The following is a 12,155-nucleotide window of genomic DNA, read 5'->3' as shown; positions in this document are numbered from 1 at the left end:
GGGCTGCGTTGGTTTAACATTGTGGTCTGTGGATCCTTTTGCAGTTTACTGCTGAAGTTCGTCTGGCTCTATCAATGCTCAGCTCAACGTGTTCCTGAATCATCATGGAGGCTTTCCTTCTACGAACACCACAGTTGTTGGAAGTGAAGCAAAACAGTGCGATGCCGCTGCCTGCTGCGTGTCCGTTGGCAGCAGCTCGGGATTTTTACAGTTGTTTGCCTTGTTGCTCAACCTATTTTAAGCTCTGATGGAATAAGGATGGCATTTGAGCACAGCACTGGGCACAACTGTTTGGCTTTTATAACCCATGTTTTAAACCAGAGGCTTTTCCCATATATGCTTGTGTCTTCAAATAACTTTAGACTTGTGGCTTTAGACTTGTGTGCTCTTTTGCTGGCCTTTGCTGTTGCCTCTTACGAGAGAGCTCCCGACTTTCACTCGGATGGGTGTTGTTTACCTAGGTGAGAACCCCTCAAAGGAAGGAACGCGGTGATGACTGGGGGGGCATGTGCATGAACAGAGCGCTTCCTAGCCTCTATCCTTGATCTAGTCCTCGTGATGGGAGTTCAAGATACCTTTATATCTCTGTCCTTTTATTGGATTTTCTTTATCATCTCTGCATGTGTGCCAGTGTCTTCTGATCTTGGTTCTGATCTTGGGTTTATTGAGTAGGTGGCACACTATGTAAAGACTTTAATATCTAGCGCTACAGGATAAATCTCTCCCATCGTGGAAATGATCAGCTGCTAACGCTGGTTCCATGTTCATCTACCTGTAGTATGCTGAATAAGCGGCCTTGGTCTACCATGTAAAATACTCTTTAAAACTGGTGCCCTGTGTTTTACCCACAGGACTGAGACTTCTGAGAGCAGCTTGTCCTGCAAGCTTTGTCCCTCAGCTTTTTAGTGGATTAGATGCATTTATGGCTAGCAATGAAGTTTAGTCTTGTGTCACTTGTTTTAATACTGCGCAGAGCAAGGCAGAAGGCTTGTTTCTTCTTGCAAGTGAACGTAGCCAGGAGATGAACGTTTGCCATCTGGGAGGAAAACCAGGACTGGCAGTAACATGAAGTCAGGAGAAAAGGAAAAGGAAGCGCTCAGTTGAGAGAGGGCCAGAGTACAGAGAGGAGGAGAGGCAGGTAGTGAGATGTCGTCTTATGTAATAATCTAAGAAACACAGGAAAGTAAATCACCAAAGCTGCTGCTTTACACTGTCTTTGGGTAGTAAGGAAAACCATGGGACCTCTTAGCTGCTTTATTCCATACAGGTGTTTTTCAAGGCCCATGTAGATAACTAATATCCATAAAACTAACATGCATTTACTGTGATTTGAAATTAGCTTTCTACCCATATAGTCTCCTGCTTTCGTGTGTTGATGGTGAAGCTTTTATCAAATCTCTGCCTTTTTATTTTCATATTTCCAAGCTGCACATGCATATACCAGCTTTGGGGTAATTGTGTACCACATTCATACACACAAATATCTGATACTTGTGACATCCTGGGACCGGGGTTGGAGACCTCACTCTAACCTCTAAAATCGGGAGCCCAGTTACAGGACTGCTGGGTTATTGTGCAAGCTGGTGCTTGATGCGTGAAAGAAAATCACATTCTGCATGAAGTAAAATTACAGCTGCTGAAACCTCTGTGCTGTATATAATGTGGGTTAGAAAGAAATCTGGAATAGCTGGTATGCTACAGTAAACTACAGTTTGTGCTGTTGGGGCCTAAGGCACAGCTTGTTACTGCAAATGCTCTTTCCCTCTGGAAAGTCTTTGCTTGCAATAGAGGCAACCTATAGCAATTTGGCCAAACACAGGTGCATAACACCCCAAAAACCATGTATACAGTCACTAAAGACAATGCTGTTTGAGCCAGCTTTTAATGAGAAATACAAGAATTTGATCATTAAAAAATGTAGCTAATTCCTTGTCTAAATTTAGAGTACAGATGAAGCAAAAGCTAACGCAAAAAAGCAAGTTCAAGCTGTTTGTGGGAAGGGAAATAACCTTCACTGCTGCCGCCTCCTTAGTATTTCCAATAACATCCAGGACTGAGTGTGCATCACGCACCCAGGAAAAAATGGAATATTTCAGTCCTTAACAAAGACTTTTTAAGCTGGAGCATGAGCTGCTCAGGTGTGGGGTAGACAAGCAGGCCACTGACTGTGTGTGCACCGCTGGGGTCTTGCTGGCTCTCACCTGTAGTAGTAGCCAGCACGGCTTGAGGGAGAGATCTTCACAGGAGATCTGCACGTGTGGGTCATGGTGTTGGCAACATGCTCTCTGTCTCAGAGCCATCTGGTCCCTCCTGGCCTTCCCCGGGAAGGCCTGGGAAGGCGAGGAGCTGATGCCAGGGCCCCTCAGATTGCTGCAGACCTCCCGAAGCTGGGCACAGGAGAGCTCGGCTGGCTGTGCTCTTGCACAGCAGAGGGTCCTGGACTGCTCTGCATATTTCTTGGCACCCGCATGGGCTTTGGGAAGTCATTCCCTTGCCTTGGGCGTGGGGTACATTGGCACGCGTTAGCCTGGTAGCATGTGGGCCACATGTTGTCCCCTGGTGAGAGGGTGCCCACGTGGACTGGTCTGAGCATGTCCCAAGCCATCTGCGCTTGAGCGCCTGGCCTTGGGGCTGGTGGCTTGTATGTCTGGAGCCTCTCCGCCCTCCCCTCCGGCTGCTTGGGGTGCACACAGGCATCTCCAAATGCACAAAGTCTGCAGTGAGCCGAGAGGCTGTTTTGCCTCTGTGCCACGCTGGGATCTGCTGTGGAGCTACTGTGAGCTGTGGGCTGCACCTGGGGGAGGTGGCCCAAGCACAGCAGGGCCTCACATCACCAGCAGCCTTCTCTGGACATGGCCTGTGATGCTGCCGGGCATGTCGTGGGGACAAGCGCTGCAGTGACAGTGCAGGACGTGTTGGGGGCGAGACCCTCCTCCTGTTCATCCAAGCTGTCCTGCTTTCTCCCAGGCCTTTCTTGCGCCAGGACATCGGACCCCTCAGGAGCTGAGACTGGTGCAATGGCCAGGCTGCTGCAGCAGGTCCCTATGTTCGCTCCTTGTAACTAAGCCCATGGAAGGGACACCTGGGAGCATGCCCTGGGGATGGTCTTGTGCTGCTGCGGGATTGGGCTCAGTTGGGCATGATGGTGGGGAGCTGCTTCACCAAGGGTCCCTGTTTCAATAGCCATGCAGAACTGGCACCAGGGCAAAGGGCTGCAGGCATGCCTGGCCACAGTCCTGCTCCTGCCCCCCAGGCCTGGGGATGGAGTGGATGGCAGGCTCTGCGTAGCCCCTCCGCACTGGGATGGGGGCCAGGCTGCACTCCCTGTGCCAGCTGGGCAGGGCTGTGCTGGGTGAGGCGCAGGGGAGGGAGCAGGCACTTGCCCTGGCCCTTGGGGCTGCATGGACCCGGCCTCTGGGGTCAGCGTGGCGGCGTTTGAGAGTTTGCTGTAACTCGGGGCCAGAAAATTGGTTGATTTATTTTCTTTTTTCCCCAAGAGAATTTAGAAGGGTGAGGAGAGCGGCGCTGCTGTTGTGCATGCTCCGCAGCTCATTGGAGGTGGCAGGTGGGGGGGTTTTGGGCAGCGCTGGGGAAGCTGACCTTGCCTACCTCTTGGCGTCTCTGGTCAACAGTGCTTCAGGGCAGGCCAAAGTGAAATGTGGGCGGGCCACCTCGGAGCAAAAAGTGGAGGGACTTTCTAGTCCAGAACCATTTAAGACAAGGCTAATGTTGTATCCTGTCCTGGTTTTACTAAAGCAGATTTATCCCATCCCCCCCCCCCCCCCCCCCCCCGCCCCGCAATGGATCTTATTCTTACACATACTTCATTGCTATGTCCTTTCTGTTGTTTTCAGGATTATGAACCTTCTGCAGCAAGGCTTGAAACAGCCAGATTCCAGCTTAGGCCAAAGTCCCTAGGATTCACTTGTGGTTTCCAGTGAGACTTCTTTAAGGTATTCCTGATTAACATTATGAAGTCATAAACTTTTATTTGGGGTGTCTGAAATGCCATAGGAATTTTCTGATGAGGGTACCTTTCAAAAGGTTGTTATGCTTTAGTGCCCTTTGCTTGTAATTTCCAAAACAACTTGTGTCCTGTAAAAACAATTTTTCACAGAGCTTTGAACAGGTTTTTCCAGTACTTCCTGGGGGTGTCCCTGATCCGAGCTCTGGTTTGGTGTGAATGCTTGAGAAGCCGAAAGAGAAACTGATTGCTTTCTGCATCTCGCCTCCATTTTTCGTCCTGTGCTAAGGGCCATAAAGCAGAAAAGTAATTGAAAAATGGTAGCTTAAGACAGTGCTGTATATGTACTTGTGAGAGCTGGTTACCCTTCCTCCTTCTTGCCTCTTTATCCTGCTGTTAATGGATTTGGATAGAAAACGGAAGATTTTTGTTTCATTGAGGCAGGCTGGCTGACAGCTCCTCTTGGCACTGTTGCTGGCAGCCTTTGCTGGCCCATGAACTTCTGGCCCCCGGACAGACTGCCTGTCCTGCAGTCACTGCAGCAGCTGACTGCTGGGTGACCAGCTTGCTTTACTTAGAAGGTTGGTACATCCATAGGCTGTAACACGATAAATGGCGAGCAGCTGAACGCTTTGGAGCATACAAAGAATACCACAGAGAGGTTGGGGTTTATTGCATTTTGAGCTCTTTCCGTAGAAAGCAAAAGGAGTACTGTAGTTTTCCTTATTTGTGTGGTCCTGATGCAGAGTACTGCAAGTTGCAAAGAATGATTGAAGCAGGCAATGTTTGTGCTGGTAACAGGGGTTGAAATGTTTCCTGTCATGGAAAAGATGAACAAGCCAATTCCACATCACCTTTCTTTTGAGACCTGTGAGTACTGTCAGTGTTGCTGCTCTTTTAATTTATGAGGCACTGCCCAGTGTGGTATCATCACTATTGCTATGCATGGTCAAGTGTCACTTTCCCAGGAGTGGCATGAAGGGAGTAAGAGGGCATGAGCCCTCCCGGTACTCCCTCCGCCTGTCTCCTGCTCTTCACGTTTTGCTGTATTGCACGCCGCTCAAGTCAAAGCAGGGGTAGGAGAGCACAGAGACCAAAGGTGGCAGCAGAAGAGAAGGGCATAAAGGGACCAAAGGGAGGGGAAATGTGGGAGCAGTAGGTAGAGAAGGCCAGGGCACCATCCTTGGTGCCAAAAATCTTTCTGTGGCCATACTCAACACGCTGTGCTGAGGAAGGAGCAGGCTTTCAGAAGTATTCCCTGTCATTCCTGGCTGGTGACAAGCCTGGCTGCAGTAGCCTGTACATTGAGCAAGGAGAAGGAGCCATCCCTCCCTCCTCACAGGTGGAGGAACCTGGCCAGCCCTGAAGAAATCCATCCCAGATGTGTCCCCTGTAGTCAGCACTGCAAGAGTCAAACCTCCTGCTCTGGTAGGTTCAAAGGGATGTTAGCAAAAGGATAGTGATAAACTCACCTGATGCAGCTCTGAGCTTTTTGAAGCTTTTGTTCCCAATCAGACATGATATAAAAGCCTTATTCTACTGATAGGTGATGCAGTACTGATAGGTGAAGTCTCTCTGTAGAGATGAAATTGTCAGCTGAATTCTGCTTGTGGAGGCCTTACACATGTGGAAGACAGTAGCTGTATTTGCTGGAAGCAGCTAGAAGGCGCAGAACTGCCAACAGTCTCTTGGCTTCTGATCTGAACAGCTCTGACCAGGCAGCGCTGAAACTTTAAACAGAAGAACTTGCAGGTTCTTTTTGATGTTGGTTGGTTTTTTTTTCTTGCTACAATTGCAGGCAGAGGACTGGATTTTTCTGGAGCATATACCTACAGTGAAAGTCCTGGCTGCAGTTGCCATCATTATGGGCCATCGGTATCAGGCTTGACTGAAAAGCAGTGTGTGTGTGCGCACCAGGTGTCTTATGCACAAACTTGGAGAACAAGATGCTGATAGGTCCTATGGCTGTTGTTTTCACAGGTGTTCTGAAAAGGACAGTTAGACAGAAATCTCCTTTAGTGAATCTGAGACACTTGGATCTTTTTTTTTTTCTGTCAAAGAGGGAAAATGGCCTAATTATCCCTTCTGTAGTCATCACCGAAACCAGTGGTGCATCATCTTGAGCCAGCAAATACCCCTCGCAGTGGATGTCAGTGGGTACAGAACCAGACAGCTAAGGGTTGTTGGAGAGTTTCCTTTCCTTTTGCTTCCTTGGGAGCAGCAGCTTTTCCCTGCCACCCTCAGCCACCAGGAGCTGCTCTTCCCTAGGCTGATGGGTCCTTAGCACCAGCAGAGTTGCTCTGTCTCCTCTCCGTTTGCCCCTTATTATCCAGCTTGCGTAGTAGCGATGCAGCCAAAAGCTTTCTACAGCTTGGTACCATTGAAAGTCTCCTAAAGTACATGGGCCAGATACTTTAGGAAGAGAAGCAGTGATTCGGTGCTGAAGCTGGCAGAGCCTGCCTGTACATTATATTAGAGCTTGTTCCTCTGTGTGTGCATGCACTCATGCATATCTCCTCTTCAGCACTTTATCTTCCTCTTCTCTTTAGCTTTATCTCACTTCTGCTCTTTAGTGCCCATTATCTCTTGTCAGCTATCTGCATTACAGAGTGTAGGACACTATTTAGGAGGAGTGCTGTGAATCAACCTTGTCTGTCATCTCCAAGAGAGCTACGCATGTGTGGGTGATGCATGTTTCACGTGAGTGTGCTTCTCCTCCTAGGGCAATATAATATATAGATGATCTTGCTGCTGGCTACTGTAGCACATGACACACTTTGGTCTTTCTGTCTCTGAAGTTGTTTTTTGCAGACAAACTGAAGGTAAGTAGCCTGGCTGCTGGCTGTTTGCAGTTCCGCCATCCTGATTCGCTTTCCTCTGTCATTCATTAACAGGTGAATACCTTATCCAAGCCCTATGGATTAGCTTCATAACCATCTGCCTGTAAATCATTTCTCTGGTTGTGAGTAATGTCTGCATGCTTTGTTCATCTTCCACGTAATGACCCTGGTTCTCCTCCCATTTCTCAGCAGCGTGGCTCCGCTGCACACAAGGAAATTATGCAGGGGTCAGGCTGGAGTGAGCAAGGAAGGCTCTGTCCCCAGGTGGTTTTAGGTTCTTCATAGATACCTGAAGTAACCAGAGAAAGTGGCTGGTGTTGAGAATATGCAAATAAACCAGTTGTCCATTTTTTTTGGTGAATTAAGTAAAGCAGTTGTACTCAACCAGGCAGTGTGCTGGTGAAGGGCCCTCCTGTGTTCCTGTGGCTACAGGGAACTCGTCTGCTAAAATGGGAGCCTGGTGGGCAGAGCCCAGCCTGATTTTTGTCCCCAGTGCCGCATTATTGCTTGTGGACTGCTGCCCTCGGCCTGTGGTTGCAAAAGATGAATAGCTGGCAGGAAGGTAGCAAGTATGTGCTACTTAAACATACATTGCCTCATGGCTCTCTTCCCAGTGTCCAGATGTATGGCTTGCTCTAGGACGCTGGGACCTCCCTCTCTGCTGCGGTAGACACTTCTATTCTTAGCTCAGTGGCAGCTTTCCATATGCCAACACTCGTGACTGCAGGACTGTTTAATTTTCACTTCTCTGAAGTATTTAATTTGTCAGCTTGTTGGCTTCTATTCATTAAGGACCAAACATCAAAGCCTTTACCTAGTTTGTTGCTCTGTTAGGGGTGAAGCGTGGATTCTGTTTGAACGGACTGTTATATCTATGCAGAATCAGAGATGGGATAAGGTCTTAAATCTAGAAGTCACTCACTACTAGGCTAATCAGTAGAAAACCCCCATCTTCAGAGATGGGTGTCTAGTCTCCCTTCTTCTGTTAACTTCTATTCAGAGACAGGAAAAATCAGTTCTGCTGAAAGTACGGCCCACTTGCGTTTCAGTGCCTGACTGTGAAGATGTGGTGCGCAGTTGCCAGTGCCTGTCTGCCGGTGCTGGCACTTCTGTGGTGGCTGAGGATAGCTGCTGCTGTGAGATAATCACCCAGCAATTCACTGCTGGGGGCCTCTCTTTAATTATTGAATGCCAGAATAGATGTATATTGAATTACCTTGCCGGCAAATATCATCTCCAGCATCTCGTGTAACTCTGCAATATTCTCAGTTTTCCTACTTGCATAACATGAAATCTTCTTCAAAGAATCAAAAAAAAAAAAGTCAAAATATGCTTTTATATATTGCTTATATAGCAGTACATGTTTCCAGAGAATAGCATGTTGTACACTGGCTTTGAAGATAGCCTTCCCTGGCAGTCAGTAGCATGTGATTACTCTTGTTTAAAGTCAAGCCCGCACTTGGATGCGCAGCAGAATGAAGCAGGATGTGCATGGTGCGTTATCAAACCAACCAACCAAAAAACAAACAAACAAAATGACAAAGAAGAGAGAGAGCAGCTTAATTTTGCTCTTACTTGTCTGAAGTATTTAATTTGTCAGCTGTTGTTGCACAAGATCTGGCTGACAGGTCTTGAGGGAACTGCAACCTGTAGTCCTGGTCCTGCAGTGCACGACACTAGGAAGGCCACCTGTGTCCGTGCAGGGCCTTACTGGAGTCACTTGGAGTAGCTCATGAAGATGGGGGGGAAGAGAGAAAAGGAACATAGGCATTTGTAATTTCTCCCAGCCTGCAGAGATGCAAGTAAATGCCAGTGTTCCCCCTCATCCCTCCTCCTCTGTCCTGCTGTTACATGCAGATCGCAGGCGTTAGATCTGCAAGCAGTGGCTGAGAAAGGCCCGACCTTTTAGTTCCTGTAAAATCCTCTGGGTAATGTAGTCTTTAGCGCTCACGGACATGATACAATTTCTATATACTTTCTCTCTAAATGTGTCAAGCAACGTTTCTTATTCTTTATTTTTGCAAGAGAAATAAACCGTGCCTTCTCATTTCCCAAACTGCTGAATTCCATGTAATCCTGGTAACAGTTGACAAAAGAAAGGAAGGTTACGCAGTGCTTAACTGGAAGGAAAGGCAATATAAGGCAGCAAAATAATCAAACATTTCTGTCATTTACAAGTTTCAGAGAATTCCTTGCTCCTGAATGGTGTCAAGCAGGCAGCCGTGGAGCCTGCGATCCCTCCTTTGTAACCGCCACAGATATGTCACATGCAGCAGCCCTAGCAGGTGCTGACAGAACAATTACAGTGCTGGAGTTGGTAATACTGCAGGCATTGATGGACTCCTAAAGCTGGTGAAAGGAGAGCTCCATCTACTGTTGTACAAAGAGAAGGCAAAAATAACTAGAATGGCCTTCCCCCACATACACTGAAAAGCTACTGGACACCATGTGCTAATTTTTTTCCCTTTTTTTTTTTTCTTTTTTTCTTTTTCCTGTGGCTTTTAGAGCCTTCCACTTCAAATCCAGCTCCCTGCCTTGGGTACTGTGCAGGTACATAGCTTGGGGACAGTCCCTACTTAGCCATCACTAAACATGCAGGGCAGACAAAGGATTTGAGAACAGCAGCATGGAAACAAAATGACTTTTACATGCACATATAGAATCGGGAGTAGAACCTGACCCTGATTTCTGGTCCGTTTCCCTGACAGGAGGGGGTTCATTCTCCCAAATGTGTTGAATGCAAAAATTTCTCGGAGGGCTGCAGCCAATGCTTGCTTTAGAGCTGCAGAAGCAGGGAAAAGGTCTAGATAGCACATGGTTCTGTGGCTTTTTGCTTGATTTGTCACCACACTGTTTCTGAACTTACTGTATCTTACATAGCTAGAGAAGTATTTCTTGTAAGTATACATAGGCATTTATTTGAGAACTGAGCCCTGCACAAAACATAGATCCTTTTTCTACCAAGCTTGGGGCTGCAATGAGGGATGTGAGCCTTGAACCGAGGTCTGGATGTGAATTCTGCAAGTAAATTCTGTCCTCAATGCTTTCAGCTAAAATCCTCCTCTGCCCTTTGGATTATGCTTTTAATAGTGGTAGTGCATGTTCAAAACTGAGTATTTTCCACTGACCTTTATCTTTGTAGTAGGCTGAATTAAAACCTGCTGTTCAAGTGTCAATTGTGCTGGCCTGAGATATATGTTATATTTAGCTGTTACTGGCCAATTTGGATAGCTCCTAAAGGACAATGTGTACAATTTAGTTCTAGAAAAAAACCAAATATTTCAGGATTTAGAATGCTTGTAAAAAGTGCTAATTTTTCTCTGCAAGTGATTTGTTGGTAGTGAAAACATATTGTTATTCTGTGCTTGCGGGGAACATCAGAAGTGTCTGGATTCTTAGATTTCCACAAAAAGCTTAGCTGATAGTTGTTCTGCACTGATGTCAGGAAGAGTTTGTGCTTATGTTACTTTACTGTGAGACCTCATCTCAAGTTATGTGAGCAGATGTTTCAGATTTGAGTTCAGCCTGGCAGAAAAGAGCGAAGTCTAGTCCCCAGCATTTTCTATCTTTCATAGTATTACTACAACCTCAATCTCCTAGATATGCTCTCAGATACCACATCTTCTGCAGATACTTGCAGTCCCTTTTCTGCCTGGAAAAAAAAATAATCAGCAATGATTTTTTTTTTTGTTATTGGATTTTTCTTTACCATGAAACTGAAATGCAAACTCCTTGAAAGGAAAAGGAGAGATTCACTTTTGTCCAGCCTAGTACTTCTCATGTGGCACTGTACTGAGTGAAATGTGTGGGTAGAGGGTGTTGAGTGTCCCAAGAGTCACAGAGGCCAGGGCCTGAATGTTTTATTAATGCTGGCCTTTGCTATACATATGGAGGTTTTCGCATCTAGGTACATGTCTGACTCCTTTGGAGTGAGACTTTCCATGGATGCAGGGCCCATCAAGGACAACACAAGTCGTGGCACAGTCGGGCTTTAGGTCAGAGACGCACAGACGGTGCTCATACCAGGCTCTTCTGCTTCTGGGCTGGAAATATAGCTGTGACCTCTTTCTTCTCTCTGCACTACCGTTAGGTGTGAGCAGGGGTCCCATAGCCTCGCTTGGCCTACCCCTAATAACCAGCCTGCCCACTGGCTTGTTCGCAGCCAGCGCCCTGCAGTGTGTGGCAGGTGCCTTTGTTAGAGATGGACCCTGCCGGTCCTCGGAGCTTGAGCAGGAAAATATAACTTTGCAAGTTTTCCTAACGCTGACGAATGTGTTACTAGTATTGGATTTTCCTTTGTGAAATGACACATAGCTGTCTGAGCCCATTACATACAGTTGTTATACCAATTAACTCTGTACTTGCTTATCAACAATCTGTAATTTCAGAGCTTCACCCCTGTTTGCTCAAATGCCTTTTACTCGTCAGCGTTTTAATGTACAGAGCTGCAACTATCTCTGTAAACCCGTAACAAACAATTAAACCCCCCAATAACCCACTCTCAGAAGACACAGTCTGCTTTCCACATCCTGGCGTGTGTTACGCAGCCAGGCAGCCCTTGATGTAGCAACTTGTATGTATGCAGCAAGAGGAACAACAAAAGAAATGCAAAATACTTCTCATTACACAGCTGTCAACAATTAAGCTGTGTGAGGTTTTGCTAGTAGAGGTTATGAAGAAGCCCATGGAAATCTGAAACAGCTTTCAAAAAAAAGCACTGAAAATATGCACCAGAAACCGAGGAATAGATTGCAGATGGCAAATATGTGTCTCTACAGACTGTCAGGGAACAATTTGGTTTGACAAACGGCTGTGATCTACCATGGAGCTGTGCAGAAGATGAACTGTCAGGCTGCCGAGCAGCAGTGTACAAAAATAATTAAGCAAGATTAAGCATGCCTGATACTGATTTTTATGGGACAATTCACCCATATATTCAATGGCTAGATCCCACAGACTGCTGAAATAAACTTCCATTGTTCTGGGTTTTGCCAGTGACCCCTGCAGCTGAGCTGCTGACTGAACACAGCCATGAATGGCATCTTGGAAGCTGTGAAGACTTTGGGACTGGAGGAGGTGGAGCTGCATGGCTGTACGTGTTCCCCGAGGCCGCTGTGGCCAGTGCAGCAGAGCTGTCCCCATCCTCAGAACAATCTTGCCTTGGATGAGAGCTCTCTCAGCAGCAAAGGAGCACAGAAGGCGTTAATTGATCGTAGGCCTTCATTTACATTGCAGTGGGGTCAGGCCGTAGGCACTATGCAGACCCTGGAAGTTTGCTTCTGCTGCAGCAGTGTTTGTAGCTTAGTCCCTGAGCTTCCTGGGGCTTTTGGCGCTGTGCAGCGCGGAGAGTA

General features: G+C 47.0%; 1 long non-coding RNA gene across 8 annotated transcripts in view; it reads left to right on the top strand.

The window, feature by feature from the left end:
• Positions 1-12,155, top strand: part of LOC148050803 (uncharacterized) — a 114,613-nt gene that overhangs the window by 36,582 nt on the left and 65,876 nt on the right. For all 8 annotated transcript variants that reach the window (XR_015700405.1, XR_015700407.1, XR_015700408.1 and 5 more), the window contains exon 5: positions 3,855-3,953. This is a non-coding gene — a long non-coding RNA (uncharacterized LOC148050803). The remainder of the gene's footprint in view (positions 1-3,854; positions 3,954-12,155) is intronic.

This window comes from Nipponia nippon, unplaced genomic scaffold, assembly GCF_047370975.1.
Source record: "Nipponia nippon isolate SJK-2023a ecotype South Korea unplaced genomic scaffold, ASM4737097v1 scaffold_7, whole genome shotgun sequence".
NCBI classification, from domain to species: domain Eukaryota; kingdom Metazoa; phylum Chordata; class Aves; order Pelecaniformes; family Threskiornithidae; genus Nipponia; species Nipponia nippon.
This window is presented reverse-complemented; position numbering and strand designations above follow the sequence as displayed.